This window comes from Bombina bombina, chromosome 1, assembly GCF_027579735.1.
Source record: "Bombina bombina isolate aBomBom1 chromosome 1, aBomBom1.pri, whole genome shotgun sequence".
NCBI lineage: Eukaryota > Metazoa > Chordata > Amphibia > Anura > Bombinatoridae > Bombina > Bombina bombina.
The window spans coordinates 310776223-310795864 of record NC_069499.1 but is presented as its reverse complement, the minus strand read 5'-3'; the positions used below and the strand labels follow the sequence as shown (position 1 = coordinate 310795864).

At 40.0% G+C, this 19642-nt stretch overlaps 1 protein-coding gene across 1 annotated transcript in view; it reads left to right on the top strand.

Moving 5' to 3' along the window:
- Positions 1-19642, top strand: part of PTPN4 (protein tyrosine phosphatase non-receptor type 4) — a gene marked incomplete in the record, with an annotated part of 1345721 nt that overhangs the window by 788535 nt on the left and 537544 nt on the right.

Genomic DNA, 19642 nt, shown 5'->3' with positions numbered 1-19642 from the left:
CTTGAACAGAGGCAAAAATTGTCGAGAGAGGGCATCAGCCCTAACATTCTTACTACCAGGCAGGTAGGAGACCACATAATTAAACACATAATTAAAAATAGCGCCCATCTGGCCTGTCAGGCGACAAACGTTTTGCTTCAGATAGATGAGTCCAAATTCTTGTGGTCAGTAAGAATGAGCACTGATACGCTAGTACCCTCGAGAAGGTGCCTCCATTCCTTGAGTGCCAAAATTATGGCCAGTAATCCCCTGTCACCAATTTCATAATTGCACTATGCTCGAGACAATTTCTTAGAAACAAAACCGCACGGATGCAAGGAACAGTCAGGCGTAGGACGTTAAGACAAGAGAGCACCTACTCCAGTCTCAGACGCATCGACCTCAAGAATGAAAGGCAGGACAGGGTTAGGATGAGCCAGAACTGGAGCGGCAGCAAAGGCAGTCTTAAGACTCTCAAAAGCCTTATTGGCAGTAGGTGACCAATGGAGTAGATCATTCTACTTACGGGTAATGTCAGTGATAGGTTTGACCAAGGAAGAAAAGTTTTTAATAAACTTCCTATAGTATACATTGAATAGAGCGTAGACCAACTGGGCGAGGCCACTGCAGGACTGCAGACAACTTGTCAGGATCGATGGAGAACCCTGCAACGGAGGTTACATAACCTAGGAAGGTTACTTGAGTCTGATGGAACTCACATTTCTTGACTTTACAAAACAGGCCGTTCTCACGTAATCTCTGAAGTACCCGTGTAACATCAGAATGATGAGCCTCAAAAGTGGGTGAGTGTATGAGGATATCATCTAAGTACACAACAACACACTGTTGCAACATATCTCGTAGGACATCATTAATAAATTCCTGGAAAACAGCTGGAGCATTACATAGGCCAAAGGGCATTACAAGATACTCATAAAGCCTGCTCCTGGTGTTAAATGCTGTTTTCCATTTGTGGCCCTCCTTAATCCTAACGAGATTGTATGCTCCTCTCAAATCAAGTTTAGAAAAGACCGTAGCTCCCTTGAGGCGGTCAAAGAGTTCAGTAATGAGCGGAATAGGGTAAGCATTCTTAATGGTAAGATGATTAAGACCCCTATAATCGATGCATGATCTTAACTCGCCACCCTTTTTCTTCTTGAAGAAGAAGCCAGCCCCTGCGGGAGAGCAGGATTTGCGGTCGATCCCCCGCAACCGAGCATCTGCAACATACTCCATAGCACAATTATCTGCAACAGACAGAGGGTAAACCGGCCCCGAGGAGGAATGGCTCTGGGTTGCAGGTCTATGGCACAGTCGTAAGACCGGTGAGGAGGCAACGTACCAGCACGAACCTTGTCAAAAACGTCTAGGAACTCTCGGTTCTCCTCTGGCAATTGAGATACCGAAGAAGTGCACAAGACTTTAACAAAATGTCGGAACTGCGCCAGTCGAGACTGGAATTGTGCTTTTGGAGCCAGGGATAACCCAGAACAACCGGAAAATGCGGAGAGTTTATCACCTGGAACTGGAGGGTTTTAAAATGGAGAGCCCCAACAGCTATATATAACGGAGCAGTTTTGTGAGTAACAAGTGCAGACTGAAGGGGCCTGCCATCAATGGCCTCTACAGCAAGCAGAGCAGACCGAGGTAATACAGGAATGATGGAGTGCTTTGATACAAAAGCACTGTCAATGAAATAGCCCGCAGCACTGGAGTCAGCAAGAGCCTGGGTGACTGGAGGAGTCCACTCAGGAAAGGACAACCGTGACCAAAGGTTTCTCTTTAAGCGGTTCCGGGGACGAGGATAAACCACCCAAGGTCTGCCCCCGAAAGGTCCTTAGGTGTGAGCGTTTCCCGGCCGTGTAGGACAAGACTTCAAAAGGTGGCCCTGTAACCCACAATAGAGACAGAGACACTCCCTCCTCCTAAAGGCCCTCTCCGCCGCGGAGAGATGCATGAATCACAACTGCATTGGCTCAGCAGTACCTGTTGACTTAGGACCAGGAGGCATGAGAGGAGAGAGTGGCGTGGGTGGGAATGAACACGTAGGAGACAACTTAACAGGAGGCTTCCGCAAGCGCCCTTTGAAAGAGGGACTCTCACTTAGTCTGATGTCAATTAGGATTAAAAAAGACACCAATGCCTCAAGATCCTCTGGTAAATCTCTGGCAGCAACTTCGTCTTTAATCGCATCAGAGTGCCCATGAAAGAAGGCGGCAACAAGGGCTTCATTGTTCCAACATACCTCTGCGGCAAGCGTCCGGAACTCAATAGCATACTGAGCAACAGATCTTGTACCTTGCTGATTGGACATGAGTCGTTTAGCAGCAGAGGAGGAGCGAGCCGGGACATCAAATACCCTTCGAAAGGAGGCCACATATTCAGGGTAATTTGAAATCAAAGGTTTATGAGTCTCCCACAAGAGATTAGCCCAGGCAAGAGCTGTGTCAGAGAGTAAAGAGATGAGAAATCCCACCTTATCTCTGTCAGAGGGAAAGGCCTGAGGTAACATCTCAAAGTAAATGCCCACCTGGTTCAAAATCCCTCTGCACTGAATAGAATCACCTCCATAACGCTGAGGTAGAGGTGCAGAACCGGACATGCTCCTGGTAGGACTAGGTGCAGCAGCGGAAACAGGAGCAGCAATAACTTGCGGGACGCTCTGGTCCAAATTTACAGTGCAAGTCAGCAGGGTTTGCAGGGCTAGTGCAAATTGATCCAAGCAGTGATTCTGTTCATCCATCCTGGAAATGATGGTAGGTAAAGGTGGATTATTAGCACCATAAGGATTCATGGCCCTTGCGTAAATTTAGGGTAACAGGAATCAGACTGAGACGAGAAGTGCAAAAATAATCACACCTTTTATTAATAACAAAAAATAATAAAAGTCAAACATCAAACCAGGAGTCTAAGCTAGAGCTGGTAGTCAGACGAGCCGAGTCAGGAGCCAAATCGAATAGTCAGACGAGCAGAGTCAGGAACAAGCCAGAACAGCAGAGTCATGATCCAGGAGGGATGTCAGACAGCCAGGTAATACACAGGAACTTACAAAAAGGTCTGAGACAACGCAAGGGCAAAGCATACTGAACAGAGGCTCTTTAAATAATAAGTGATGACATTATACTGAGACTGAAACCTGTCTCACACGGATGATGTATACCAGTCCGCCTTAAGAGGGCATGCAGGAAATGAGCAGCATCAGACACTCTGCACCAGATTCAGGTAAAGGTGAGTAAAATGGCTGCCAGCAGCACATGGCAAACAAAGCAGTGAAAAACACTACCTTCATGCTAAAAAAAACTGGGGGTTTAGATATAGCGCCTCAGACACTATAACCTGTAGCTTCGAACAAAGGTTACCTAGCCAGCCTGTAGATAAATACATTTGTATGTGGTGTGTTCATAGTGCCTCAAAAGGCAAGGTATGGTATATTAGTCAAGATATAGTATATTAGTCACTGTCTGTGGCTCGGGATCCATCTGCATTAAACTTGGATGTGTCAGTACAGATAGTAAAAATATATTTGAAAGTTAAGTAGAAATAATATTTAATACATATAATAAAATATATAGTGTGGATCCACGCTTAACATAGGCCTAGATTACGAGTTTTGCGTTAGAGGCTATGCGGTGCTAACGAGCAGTTTTCTCTCACCGCTCACTTACCTGCAACGCTGGTATTACGAGTTTCTTTCATGTAATTGGCAAGAGTCCATGAGCTAGTGACGTATGGGATATACATTCCCACCAGGAGGGGCAAAGTTTCCCAAAACTCAAAATGCCTATAAATACACCCCTCACCACACCCACAATTCAGTTTTACAAACTTTGCCTCCCATGGAGGTGGTGAAGTAAGTTTGTGCTAGATTTCTACGTTGATATGCGCTTCATATCAGGCTGAAGCCCGGTTTTCCTCTCAGAGTGCAGTGAATGTCAGAGGGACGTGAAGAGAGTATTGCCTATTTGAATACCATGGTCTTCCTCTTCTCCTACTTCCCTTTTCAGATCGACGATATACTCTTATATACCATTACCTCTACTGATTCTCGTTTCAGTACTGGTTTGGCTATCTACTTTATGTAAATGAGTGTCTTTGGGTAAGTAAGTCTTTTTTTATTTATGCCACTCTCAGCTATGGTTTGGCACTTTATATGTAAAGTTCTAAATATATGTTTTATACGTATATTTGCCATGATTCAGGTGAATCAGTTTATTTTCCTTCTTTCAGACTGTCAGTTTCTTTTTTTGGGAAAATGCATATGAATGAAATATTTTTCTTACCTAAAATTTTCAATTGACTTTTTTCCTTTAAATTGCGGGCTGTTAGGCTCGTGGGTGCAAAAAATGCAAGAATTTATTGTGTCATTTTTGGCGCGAGATTGACTTTTGTCTGACGTCAATGACGTTATTTCCGGCGTCGTAGTTGACGCCGGAAGTTTTCACGTAGTTGTGTAATTTTTGACTCTCGTGTTAATTACAGACGTTTTTGGCACCAAAAAATATGTGGGCGTCATACCTGGCGCCAGTTTTTTTTACATTATTTAAGTCTCACTTTTTAGTTGCTTCTGGTTTCTAGAGGCTTGTTCTGTTTGCATTTTTTTCCCATTCCTGAAACTGTCATTTAAGGAATTTGATAATTTTGCTTTATATGTTGTTTTTCTATTACATATTGCAATATATTCCAAAAACTATTCCTGTATCAGAAAATACTGTTGGATTCCTGATGACTGATATCAGTCCTACCAAAGCTAAGTTCATTTATTTTAGTGTTATGAATTTTATCTTTAGCTATGGTTTGTAATAAGTTATCATGATAAACTTTTACATGCAGAGTCCATTAGTATTCATACATTATCTATTGCTATTCTTTTTACATCTAATGTACAAGATATACCTAGGAATCTATGAGAATGTTTTTCTGATTCTATCCTAAAGGCTTTGTCTGACATCCCATCTTATAATAAAATTTATAGGTCTTTTTTAAACTTCTCATTTAGTTGATGAATTTTTAAATGACCGACAACATACTGAATTATCCTTCCTTTTTTCTCATTTAGAATATACTTCATCAGGTATTTGACACTAACAAATCTACTTTTTTATTTTTAAATAGAGTACATTCGTTGTTGGAAAGGTGTTGATTATATTGGATATTGAGGAGTCTAGTTCTTTTGATTTAAGACTAGCTAACATTTAAATTCTGCTCATTAACCTCCTGTGGTTTCTTCAGAGGTTTTTTTTCCCAGTTCATGATACTAGGGAATGGAATAGGCCTGGGACTTCTTTTATTCCTTCTTTAAGGTTTTTAAATTGTATACTTTGCCGGCAGTTACTTTAAAGTTTTGAGGAAGATCCCCAAAGTTAATGGGGCTATCTCTACTCTTGCTAAACATACTACTATTCCTATAGAAAATAGTATTTATTTTTTTTCCTTCAGATGGGAAACTTGAATCTTATTTAAAGGACCAGTAAACACAACAGATTTGCATAATCAACAAATGCAAGATAACAAGACAATACAATAGCATTTACTCTGAATTTCAAATGAGTAGTAGATTCTTTTCTAACACATTTCAAAGTTATGTATATTTCCACTCCCCCTGTACCATGTGATAGCAATCAGCCAATCACAAATGCATATACGTATAGTCTGAGTTCTTGCACATGCTCAGTAGGAGCTGGTGACTCAAAAAAAGTGTAAATATAAAAGACTGTGCACATTTTTTTCTTAGGCCTGCAATTTATTTGGCTGATGTTGCAAATGCTTCAACTTTCTGGTTGGATACTTTAATGCAACAAGTATCGGATTATGATTTGTTTTAGCATTGTTAAGTTGATCAACATGCTAATAATTTCATTTGTGTCGTCATTTTTTTGATATTTTCACAATTGAGGTTTAATCTATGTCTTTAGCTATTTTAGCTAGAAGAACTTTGTGACTTAATCTTGGAATGCTAATTTGATTTCTAAAATTCATATTTCTTTTTTTCCAAGGTAATCAATTATTTGGTTCACAATTGGATTCAATTTTTTCCAACTGTTACTCTGAGGAATGGAGTTTTTTGTTGCTTCAAGATTGAGTTCTAAGAGTAAATCTTAAGCTTATATTAGTTTGTTCTTAATAAGGAACGGAATCCTAATTCTTCCCCAAGTAACATGTTTATAATTGGAAGCTTTCTTCAACTTGGAACGAATTTAAGCTATTTAAAAGATCAAAGTCAGCCCCCCAAATTTGCATGTAGGTGCGTTTTTTTATTCCAGCTTAGCTGGTAAGGGGCAGGTTTTGACTTTTTTAAATTTGTTTGGTTCAATTCGGTCCAAACTTCTTAGATTGGGGTACTGAATAGGATTCAGAGTAAAACCGCCTATGAGAAGTTTTTTTCTCTCTAGCATATTCAGGCTATTCCAGTAAAGGCTCACACTTTTCTGAAGTATGTTTCAGACCTGTATGTGTTGGGTACTTGTGAGGCGCGGCTGGTTACCCGTTGGGGTCTCAAGGCGCTGCTCAGACCTTGAGATATCTGGGGTATTCATACCAGTTCCATTTCAGGAATAGGGTTTGGGGTTTTGTTCAAAACTATTCATTGTCCCAAAGATAGAAAATCTTTTTGATTTGTCATATAAGAGTTCCTTCTTTCAGAATGGTGTTTATATGGTCTATTCTGCCTTTTTGGTCAGTAAGGGCATTATTTGTTTACAATAGATGCATATCTTCTGTTTTCATTCAGATTATTTTCATTTTCTGAGATTCTCTTTTTTTGACAAGCATTACCAATTTGTTGCTTTTCCTTCTGGTCTAGCGACAGCTGTGAGAATCTTTTCAAGGTTCTCAGTGTTTCCTTATTTGGACGATCTCGTGGTACTGGCTCAGTCTTTTCGTTCTGCAGAATTTCATACGATTCAACTTTTGTTGTTTCTTCTAAGACATGATTGTAGGATCTTTTTATCAAAAGATCCTTGGTTGCTCAGACAAGGGTCACCTTTTTTAGGTTTCCAGATAGATTGTGTCAATGTCTTTGTCTCTAACAGACAGGAGACAATTATATTGGGTTCAGTTTGTCGGAACCTTCAGTCTCTATTATTTCCTTCAGTAGCTATATGCATGGAAGTTTTAGGTCTCATGGCTGCAGCATTGGATTCAATTCCCTTTGCTCATTTTCATATGAAACCTTTCCAGTTTTTTATGCTGAATTAATGGTGCAGGGATTCTAAGATATCATTTTTAATATCTTTAATTTCCAATGTTCAACTATTTTTGACTTGGTGGTTAGATCACGATCATATAGCTCTACGGGTCTCTTTGATTCATCCAACCTGGACCTTGATCACTACAGATGCGAGTCTTTTAGGTTGGGAGGCTGTCTGGGGATCTCTGTCAGCACAAGGGGTTTGGAAATCTCAGGAGGCGAGATTACCATTCAATATTTTGGAACTCCGTGCATTCTCAGAGTTCGTCAGTTTTGGCTTCTTTTTGAAGAGAGAGACATTATTGTTTTTCAGACAGACAATGTCACAACTGGGGCGTTTGTCAATCATCATTGTGGGACTCTCAGTCCTTAGGCTGTGAAAGAAGTATCTCGGATACTTGCTTGGGCTAAATCCAGCTCCTGTCTAATTTCTGCGGTCCATATCCCAGGTTTAGACAATTGGGAAGCGGATTATCTATGTCAATCAAGCTTTACATCCGGGAGAATGGTCTCTTTACCCAGATGTGTTTTTTCAAATTGTTCAGATGTGAGGGTTTCCAGTAATAGTTCTGATGGCATCTCATCTAAACAAGAAAACTTCCCAGGTACCTATTCAGGTCCGGGGATTCTTAGGCGGAAACAGTGTATGCATTGACACTTCCTTGGAGTTATCAATCTGCCTATATTTTTGCTCCTTCTGGTTCTTCTTATTAAGAGTGATTTTTCAATATCATCATGGAGCAATTGTTTGTGCTGCTGGTGGCTCCAGCATGGCTGCTCAGGTTTTGGTATATGGTTCTTGTTCAGATGTCCAGTTGCCAACCTTGGTCACATCCATTTAGGCTAGACCTTATATCTTAAGATTCGTTTTTTCCGTCAGGAAATCAAATTATTAAATTTGATGGTATGGAAATTAAAACGCTTAGTGCTTAGTCATAGAGGTTTCTCTGACTCAGTGATTAATACTATGTTGCAGGTTCGTAAATCTGTGTCTAGAAAGATTTATTATTGAGTTTGGAAGACTTACATCTTATGATGCTCTTCTCATAATTTCTCTTGGCATTCTTTTAGAATTCCTAAGATTTTATAGTTTCTTCATAAGGTTTTGTCTGCAAGTTCCTTGAAAGGACAAATCTCTGCTCTTTCTGTGCTGTTTCACAGAAAAAACTGCTAATCTTTCTGATATTCATTGTTTTGTTCAGGCTTTGGTTCGTATCAAGCCTGTCATTAAGCCAATTTCTCCTCCTTGGAGTCTTAATTTGGTTCTGAGGGCTTAACAGGCTCTTCCATTTGAGCATATGCATTCTTTGGACATTGAATTACTTTCATGGAAAGTATTGTTCCTTTTGGCCATCTCTTCTGCTAGAAGAGTTTTTGAATTATCTGCTCTTTCTTGTGAGTCTCCTTTTCTGATTTTTCATCAGGATAAGGTGGTTTTGCTGTCTTTATTTAAATTCTTACCTCAAGTTGTGAATTCTAACAACATTAATAGAGGAATTATTGTTCCTTCCTTGTGTCCTAAATCCTAAGAATTCTTTGGAAAGATCCTTACATTCTTTGGATGTGGTCAGAGTTTTGAAATATGTTGAAGCTACTAAGATTTCAGGAAGACTTCTAGTCTATTTATCTTTTCTGGTTTTAGGAAAGGTCAGAAGGCTTCTGCCATTTCTTTGGCGTCTTGGTTAAAGCTTTTGATTCATCATGCTTACAGGGAGTGCAGAATTATTAGGCAAGTTGTATTTTTGAGGATTAATTTTATTATTGAACAACAACCATGTTCTCAATGAACCCAAAAAACTCATTAATATCAAAGCTGAATAGTTTTGGAAGTAGTTTTTAGTTTGTTTTTAGTTACAGCTATTTTAGGGGGATATCTGTGTGTGCAGGTGACTATTACTGTGCATAATTATTAGGCAACTTAACAAAAAACAAATATATATCCATTTTAATTATTTATTTTTACCAGTGAAACCAATATAACATCTCAACATTCACAAATATACATTTCTGACATTCAAAAACAAATCAGTGACCAATATAGCCACCTTTCTTTGCAAGGACACTCAAAAGCCTGCCATCCATGGATTCTGTCAGTGTTTTGATCTGTTCACCATCAACATTGCGTGCAGCAGCAACCACAGCCTCCCAGACACTGTTCAGAGAGGTGTACTGTTTTCCCTCCTTGTAAATCTCACATTTTATGATGGACCACAGGTTCTCAATGGGGTTCAGATCAGGTGAACAAGGAGGCCATGTCATTAGATTTTCTTCTTTTATACCCTTTCTTGCCAGCCATGCTGTGGAGTACTTGGACGCGTGTGATGGAGCATTGTCCTGCATGAAAATCATGTTTTTCTTGAAGGATGCAGACTTCTTCCTGCACCACTGCTTGAAGAAGGTGTCTTCCAGAAACTGGCAGTAGGACTGGGAGTTGAGCTTGACTCCATCCTCAACCCGAAAAGGCCCCACAAGCTCATCTTTGATGATACCAGCCCAAACCAGTACTCCACCTCCACCTTGCTGGCATCTGAGTCGGACTGGAGCTCTCTGCCCTTTACCAATCCAGCCACGGGCCCATCCATCTGGCCCATCAAGACTCACTCTCATTTCATCAGTCCATAAAACCTTAGAAAAATCAGTCTTGAGATATTTCTTGGCCCAGTCTTGACGTTTCAGCTTGTGTGTCTTGTTCAGTGGTGGTCGTCTTTCAGCCTTTCTTACCTTGGCCATGTCTCTGAGTATTGCACACCTTGTGCTTTTGGGCACTCCAGTGATGTTGCAGCTCTGAAATATGGCCAAACTGGTGGCAAGTGGCATCTTGGCAGCTGCACGCTTGACTTTTCTCAGTTCATGGGCAGTTATTTTGCGCCTTGGTTTTTCCACACGCTTCTTGCGACCCTGTTGACTATTTTGAATGAAATGCTTGATTGTTCGATGATCACGCTTCAGAAGCTTTGCAATTTTAAGAGTGCTGCATCCCTCTGCAAGATATCTCACTATTTTTGACTTTTCTGAGCCTGTCAAGTCCTTCTTTTGACCCATTTTGCCAAAGGAAAGGAAGTTGCCTAATAATTATGCACACCTGATATAGGGTGTTGATGTCATTAGACCACACCCCTTCTCATTACAGAGATGCACATCACCTAATATGCTTAATTGGTAGTAGGCTTTCAAGCCTATACAGCTTGGAGTAAGACAACATGCATAAAGAGGATGATGTGGTCAAAATACTCATTTGCCTAATAATTCTGCACTCCCTGTATATGGAGTCGGGTAAATCTCCGCCTCAAAGGATTACGGCTCATTCTACTAGGTCAGTTTCTACTTCCTGGGCTTTTAAGAATGAAGCTTCTGTTGATCAGATTTGCAAAGCAGCAACTTGGTCTTCTTTGCATACTTTTACTAAATTCTACCATTTAGATGTTTTTTCTTCTACAGAAGCAGTTTTTGGTAGAAATGTACTTCAGGCAGCTGTTTCAGTCTGATTCTTCTGCTTATAATTTCAGTTTTTTTCATTATAAAGATTAAAACTTTTGATTTGGGTTGTGGATTGTTTTTTCAGCGGAATTGGCTGTCTTTATTTTATCCCTCTCTAGTGACTCTTGCGTGGAGTTCCACATCTTGGGTATTTGCTATCCCATACGTCACTAGCTCATGGGCTCTTGCCAATTACATGAAAGAAAACATAATTTATGTAAGAACTTACCTGATAAATTAATTTCTTTCATATTGGCAAGAGTCCATGAGACCCACCCTTTTTTGTGGTGGTTTTGACTTTTTTGTATAAAGCACAATTATTCCAATTCCTTGTTGATGCTTTCGCTCCTTTCTTATCACCCCACTTCACTTCTTGGCTATTCGTTAAACTGAATTGTGGGTGTGGTGAGGGGTGTATTTATAGGCATTTTGAGGTTTGGGAAACTTTGCCCCTCCTGGTGGGAATGTATATCCCATACGTCACTAGCTCATGGACTCTTGCCAATATGAAAGAAATGAATTTATCAGGTAAGTTCTTACATAAATTATGTTTTTCAGAAACCCGTTGTTAAAAGACAAGAAGTGAGCGTTGAGCAAAATTGTATTCATTACCGCACTCCAATACCAGTGCTGCTTAAGTCAGCGGTGAGCTGGTCGTACGTGCTCGTGCACGATTTCCCCATAGGAATCAACGGGGAGAGACGGCTGAAAAAAATTCTGACACCTGCAAAAAAGCGGCGTAAAACTCCTTAAAGCAGCCCCATTGATTCCTATGGGGAAATAAAAGTTATGTCTACACCTAACACCCTAACATGAACCCCGAGTCTAAACACACCTAATCTTACACTTATTAACCCCTAATATGCCGCCCCCGACATCGCCAAAACCTACATTATAATTATTAACCCCTAATCAGTCGCTCCGGACACTGCCACCACCTACATTATATGTATTAACCCCTAATCTGCTGCCCCCAACATCGCCGACACCTACATACTATTTATTAACCCCTAATCTGCCGCCCCCAATGTCGCCGCAACCTACCTACATTTATTAACCCCTAATCTGCCGTCCCCAACGTCGCCGCCGCCATTATATTAAAGTTATTAACCCCTAAACCTAAGTCTAAACCTAACACCCCCTAACTTAAATATAATTTAAATAAATATAAATAAAATTACTATCATTAACTAAATTATTCCTATAAAATAAACCTTAAACTAGCTACAATATAACTAATAGTTACATTGTAGCTAGCTTAGGGTTTATTTTTATTTTACAGGCAAGTTTGTATTTATTTTAAATAGGTACAATAGTTATTATTATAAAGCCCAAGGGAGGGCGAAACGTGTCGCTTGCATTTGTGACACTGTGACTTTGAAACAGTAAGGGATATTTCAGTACAGTCTGTACTGCAACTTTAAACCCGGGTTACCAGCATCTTTGAATATCCCAAGGTGAGGGATAACTTGTGCCCCACTATTGTATCGGATCAATAAACATATCCACAGCAGCCAAGTCTGCCTTCACAGAAAGTTCCCATCAGGACACAGCAATCAGCTGCTTTTCCTCCAAGCTGCTGGAGCAGCGAGTAACAACCTGAGAGTAGCCGATGAGAAGCCTGTGACGTCAGACGCCGACTCACATGTGCAGAGGTTTGCACACTTCTATCTCCAGGAACGGCAGTTACTGTAGCCGCGGTCCGAGTCTTGACCGAAGGATTTCTTCTCCTCGGTAACACCCTCTGAACACTCTCTTGACTCACGGTACAGTAAACTGTATCTATTTGTGGTACAAGCCGTTATTTTCTTTCCACTGTTCCAATACCGATGCTTATTTGCATACGGCCACCTGCACTGTGATGATACATATGAACTTGGTGCTTGTCTTTTAAGTTTTATTTTACGATATCACTGTTATGCCATATCTTTTAAAATACCATTTTTATGCTATATCTTTTTGATGTCAATAATTATCAATTGGTATCTGCAATATCCGCTTCATTTATAGGTTTTAACCTGCTTTTTCATTAGGATTTTTTCCCAGTTTCATTCACTTTACAGGGAGACGTCCCTATTTTTAGTGTTTATATATTTGTGTATCTTATTCTATATGTTTATTAAATTTTAACTTTAATCTTTATATGGTGTGTATACTTTCAGCTTGTTAGCGCACTTTCTGTATCTTGAAGCTTAGGCTTCGCTATTTGGTTATTAACTTGTGTCTGATACATACAGAGATTGTATCTTTAGAGTAGTGTTTAGCAATACCATCCTTTAGCGCGCACTAATCTACTCATTTTGATTTGTTCTCACTTTATCTCTGACTTTTAGTGTGCTGCTTTGGACACCATATCCCCCTTTTTTTTACTTATAAATATTATTGTATAATTTTGTACAGCATTATGGAGGACTTATTTGATTTTAGGGATAAAATTTACTTGGAACTAAGCAGTGATAGTAAGTCCACTACACATAATAATCTTTCTATTCCCAATCTATCAGATTTGATGAACGAACTAGAATCATCTATGATAAAAGAGCTGAAACAAAAAATGGAGCTAGTATTCCTAAATAGGTACACAAGCAAGGGTATTATCCCTAGAGGTTTACAGTTTAGTAAAAACTGCACCTTTACATTAAGTGAAGAACTACAGGCAGAATGGACCGACACACTCAATACAGCCTCTAGGGGGCTTATAGAAATTTTAAAAAAAATCCCGTAAAGAAACATTACTAACCATAGAGACTTACATTTCTGACCTAAAAGAAAAATTAAAGGGTTTGAAGGAAGAAACTGAATTTAAAGAAAAACAAAAAGTAATAATTAATAAATTAGATAATTTGAATTAAGATCTACTGAGATCAAAATGGGGTAAAATGGAAAGGGATATTAAGGATAATACTGCTAAAAGTACAGAAACACATAGAGAGACAGACCAGCAAGAATCCACAAAACCTCAAAATAGAAATAACAAAAAAGAAAATCCTTCCAGAAATTATAACCAACAATATCATTCTCAACATGCTAGTTATAACACTAGTCATTCTAATTACAATCACAATCAGGAGAATAATAATTATCATAGACGTAATTATAACAACTATTGAAATCCAAACTATTGGAATTCTGAACACTACCGACAACAGAATCAGGGATATCAAAACCGTTTTGAATATCAAAACCGTAATAACGGATATCGGACTAATAATTATGGCTATCATCACAGTAATTCTAAACGTGACTATGATTATCAGAGAAGTAATCATAACCACGATCAGAATGATTGGGAATATCCCAGACACAGAAATGTCTACAAACCGAGAGACATGAGACAAAACAATAGGGAATTTATAACACCCACACAAAATAGGTTTCTCCCTCTGAGAGAAGATTTGACAAACACAGACAAAATTAGATCAGATGTCAAATCGCCTTTTTTAGGCCACAGCCCTCTAAGAGAGGGCTCCTCAAAAAACTTACAAAAAAAAAGAAGCAGAACAGATGCAAAGAAGAAAAAGAAATTTAGAGGAAGAAGAGGGGGAGGAAGGTCTAAACGACCCAAAAAGATTGAGGTAGATAACAGTAATAAGAAAAGTGGGATTTTCAATTTAAGTAAAGTAAATCTGACAAAAGAACAGGAGAAATTACTTAATTTAGGCCTCTCTTATGCACCTACTACTAGGATGAGTAAGTTCAACACTCACATACATATCAAGAAGTTCGTCAGAAACCTAACCTTGAAGCGTTTTTTTATGAAAAGCCCATTAGAGAAACAGAGTATCATTCCTAATAAAGTAGTTGATAAATTCCAACATACAGATTTAAAACCCAAATCGCGGTTTTATCCAGCTTCTTCAAAGGGTAACTATCTTGATACCTTTGAGAAAATAGTTTTAAACGATATCAAGAAATGTGAGCTACCTCATATTAGGAAACAAAATATCAATAAGAAAGAAAGAGAGATATTAACAAAAATGCAGAAAGACCTAGAGGTGACCATAAAGCCGGCGGATAAGGGTGGGGGGGGTTGTAATAATGGATACAGAAAAATATATGGTTGAGGCCTATAGGTTCTTAAATGATAAGAAAACATATGAAGTACTACCAATGAATCCTACAGATAAATATAACAAAATACTAAATAAAATTCTTATCGAAGGAAAATCTGAAGGACTTCTTAATGAACGTGAATTTAATTATTTAACACCTAAACATTCTAAAATCCCTATCTTCTATTTCCTTCCAAAAGTGCACAAATGTCTCATAAATCCACCAGGGAGGCCCATTATCTCTGGGATCAATTCGATCTCTGCCAACCTATCTCAATATATAGATCGATTTCTGCAACCTTATGTAATTAAAGGGACAGTAAACCTTAAAAATAATGTTATATAATTCTGCACATAGTGCAGAATTATATAACATTATTTAAGTGCTATAGTTCTAAACGGCTTTTTCTCTTCAAATAAGTAAAAATTACGGCGCTTTTACAGACCCGCTCTCTGCTGAGCGGGTCTGTAATATTCAGTCAGCGCATCGGGCCAGCTGTATAGTCACAGCCCGGCCCGATCGCGCCATAAGACTAAGTGCAGCTCGCTCCTGTCACAGGAGCGAGCTGCACTTAGTGCTATGGCGCGGTCAAGCCGGGCTGTGACTATACACTGACTGAATATTACAGACCCGCTCAGCAGAGAGCGGGTCTGTAAAAGCGCCATAATTTTTACTTATTTGAAGAGAAAAAAGCCGTTTAGAACTATAGCACTTAAATAATGTTATATAATTCTGCACTATGTGCAGAATTATATAACATTATTTTTAAGGTTTACTGTCCCTTTAAGTTAAATTCACATTTGAAAGACTCAACTCAATTATTAAATATCTTAAATTCCATAAAATGGGAGGATGGAATGATAATCGCAACATGCGATGTATCATCACTGTACACTGTGATCGATCACCAACAGGGAATAGCAGCTGTTAAAAATTTTTTAGATAGAGACACCAACATGGAAGCCAAACAAAGTGACTTCATATTAAAAAGCATTCAATATATATTAGAGCATAATTTTTTCTCTTTTGACAGTAAATTCTACAGACAGATAGAGGGTACAGCCATGGGCACGAGGTTCGCACCGAGTTATGCCAATTTATTTATGGGATTTTGGGAAGAAGAATTCTTCAACAATGACCCTCTCGGTGCGAGCCTCGTGCTCTACAAGCGCTATATAGATGATTTGTTTTTAATATGGAAAGGTCCTGAGAATGAACTTATTAAACTGTTTGAGCGGATGAATTCCAATAACCATGGCCTTAAATTTATAAGTCACTATAGTCATACTAAGGTCAATTTCCTTGATTTGGAAATTATGGCAATTAAAGATAAATTAGAAACTAAAACCCACTTCAAACCAGTTGATTGTAATAATTTGATTCATGCAGAGAGTTGCCATCTGAAAACCTGGAAGGATAATATCCCTTATGGACAAACACTACGTATTAAAAGAAATTGCTCAAGAATAGAAGACTTTGAGAACCAAGTCACTCTAATAGCAAAAAAATTTGAGGATAGGGGATATGAGAAAGCTAAAATTGAAAATGCAATCTCTAAAGCACATCTAACCAACAGAAATGAACTTTTAGAATATAAGACAAAAAAAAGAGAAGAGAATGATCTAATTAATGTTCCTCTCAATACGGATTACAGTGTAGATTACAACAGTGGTTCTCAACCAAAGTGACCTCAAGGCCCGGTAAATTTTAGCTGGACATGTCCAGGGCCCGGTAGTTTTATTTTTTTATTTATATATATATATATATATATATATATATATATTAGTAAGCAGCAGGGATTTGCCCTATCAGTAACTAAGCAGTTCAATGTGGGTTTAGTGGGGGTCCTGCCGAGGGTCTGTCGCTGTGAGGGACATGGAGTGTGAGGTCTGGCCCTGGAGGTTGGGGGCCCTTTCTTTGGCCCTTAATGTTGGGGGTCCTGGCTCTGGAGGTTGATGGGCCTGTTGGGGTTAGGGCAGGGAGGCTACCATGTTCATTTGCATAAATTTGAATACATTTGGGTCAGTGTGAGACAGTTTTCCTGGGGCCTTGATTGGTCTCAGTCTGCCCCTTGTGTGCAGGGGGTAAGAGTGTGCAGTGGGGGCATGACAGGTCAGGGCCCACCAGCAGGGCTATCACGGCCCGGTACTGGGCCACGGCCCGGCTGTTGGGAAACCAGGGATTACAATATAATCAAAAAGATAATAAAGAAACACTGGCCCATTTTAAAGGAGGATAATATAATTGGGAAACATTTGGCAGATAAACCAACCTTTATTTTTAGCGATTGTGACAACAGACGTCAGCCTTCTGGGATGGGGAGCAGTCTGGGGCTCTCTAAAGACTCAGGGAACATGGACTCGGTCGGAGTCTGTTCTACCCATAAACATTCTGGAGCTGAGTGCAATCTTCAATGCTCTTCTGGCCTGGCCTCAGCCTCGGCCTGGTTCATCAGGTTCCAGTCGGACAATATAACTTCAGTGGCTTACATCAACCATCAGGGAGGAACTCGGAGTTCCTTGGCCATGACAGTTGTCGCCAAGATCATTCAGTGGGCGGATACCCACAATTGCTGTCTGTCGGCAATCCACATCCCAGGAGTGGACAACTGGGAGGCGGACTTCTTGAGCAGGCAAACCTTTCACCCGGGGGAGTGGGAACTCCATCTGGAAGTGTTTTCCAGCCTGATTCTCAAATAGGGACATCCGGATCTGGACCACATGGCATTGCGGTAGAATGCCAAGCTCCCAACGTACGGGTTGAGGTCAAGGGACCCTCAGGCGGTACTGATAGATGCACTGGCGGTACCTTGGAATTTTAGTCTTGCATACCCATTTCCTCGGTTCGCTCTGCTACCTCGGGTCATTGCTCGAATCAAGCAGGAAAGGGCGTTGGTGATCCTCATTGCACAGGCGTGGCCTCGCAGGATTTGGTATGCAGACCTGGTGGACATGACATCTCTTCCACCTTGGAGACTTCCGTTAAGGAAGAACCTTCTACTTCAATGGCCCTTCCTTCATCTAAATCTAGTTTCTCTGAAGCCGACTGCTTGGAGATTGAATGCCTAATTTTATCCAAGCGTGGATTTTCAGAGTCAGTCATTGAGACCATGATTCAGGCTCGTAAACCTGTGACTAGAAAGATTTACCACAAGATATGTCGTAAATATCTATATTGGTGTGAATCCAAGGGCTACTCTTGGAGTAGAGTTAGGATTCCTAGAATTCTGTCCTTTCTCCAAGAAGGTTTGGAGAAGGGTTTATCGGCAAGTTCCCTAAAGGGTCAAATATCTGCCTTGTCTATTTTGTTACATAAACGTCTGGCGGACGTCCAAGACGTGCAATCGTTTTGTCAGGCCTTGATCAGGATCAGGCCTGTGTTGAAACCAGTTACTCCTCCCTGGAGTCTTAATTTAGTTCTTAAGGTTCTTCAAGGGGCTCCGTTTGAGCCTATGCATTCCTTAGATATTAAGTTGTTATCTTGGAAAGTTTTGTTTCCTGTTGCTATTTCATCTGCTTGTAGAGTGTCAGAGCTCTCAGCATTACAGTATGAGTCTCCTTACCTTATTTTTCATTCGGATAAGGTGGTTTTGCGTACTAAGTTAGGGTTCCTCCCTAAAGTAGTTTCAGACCGGAACATTAATCAGGAGATTGTTGTTCCTTCCTTGTGTCTTAATCCTTCTTCTCAAAAGGAACGGCTTTTGCACAACCTGGACGTGGTGCGTGCATTCAAATTCTTTTTACAGGCGACTAACGATTTTTGTCAGTCTTCTGCTCTGTTTGTGGTATTCTCTGGGAAACGTAAGGGTCAGAAAGCTGCGGCTACTTCTCTTTCTTTGTGGCTGAAGAGTATCATTCACTTTGCCTATGAAACTGCTGGACAGCAACCTCCTGACAGAGTTACAGCTCATTCTACGTGGGCTGTTTACTCTTTCTGGGCATTCAAAAATGAAGCTTCTGTGGAACAGATTTGCAAGGCTGCAACTTGGTCCTCTCTTCACACTTTTTCAAAATTCTATAAATTTGACACTTTTGCCTCGGCTGAGGCCGCTTTTGGGATAAAGGTTCTTCAAGCAGTGGTGCCTGCCGTTTAGGTTCCCTGTCTTGTCTCTCCCTTATCATCTGTGTACTCTGGCTTGGGTATTGATTCCCAATAGTAATTAGATGATCCGTGGACTCATCGTGTCATTAGAAAGAAAACAAAATTTATGCTTACCTGATAAATTTCTTTCTTTCTTGACATGAGTCCACGGCCCACTCTGTTTTTTAGACAGGTTGTTGGTATTATATAAACTTCAGACACCTCTGCACCTTGTTGCTTCCTTTCTCTCCTTTGCTTCGGTCAAATGACTGGGGTTGGAGGGAAGGGAGGTGATATTTAACAGCTTTGCTGTAGTACTCTTTGCCGCCTCCTGCTGGGCAGGAGTGATATTCCCAATAGTAATTAGATGATCCGTGGACTCATCGTGTCAAGAAAGAAAGAAATTTATCAGGTAAGCATAAATTTTGTTTTTGTGCAGCTCCTAAGAATTTTAATGGGCGTCTTCTGCACAACTTGGATATTGTAAGAGCTCTCAAATATGATGTGGAAGCCACAAAAGTGTAATGATATGGGTATGTTCATATACCTTTTAACTAGTAGGAGGTCTCTAATACCAAATTCCACTATAAATGTCTGCCTCCTTACTTCCTCTTTGCTTGGTAATTTTTCTACCTATCCTGGAAGGAACTTCGTCAAGCCTGTTGCTGTTTTCAAGCAGATCCTCAAAAGCTATAGCTTGCTTAAATTATCCTGAGAAGTCTATTCTAACCTGAGCAATGAGTATTTCATCTCCACTGGATTCGCCAGTCTGTTTCCCCCAAGTCCTTTCTCCCTCTAGCCATCACCTCTTTCAAGCCGCTCTCCACTCATCACTCTGATACTGGAAACGCAGCCGGACACCTGCGG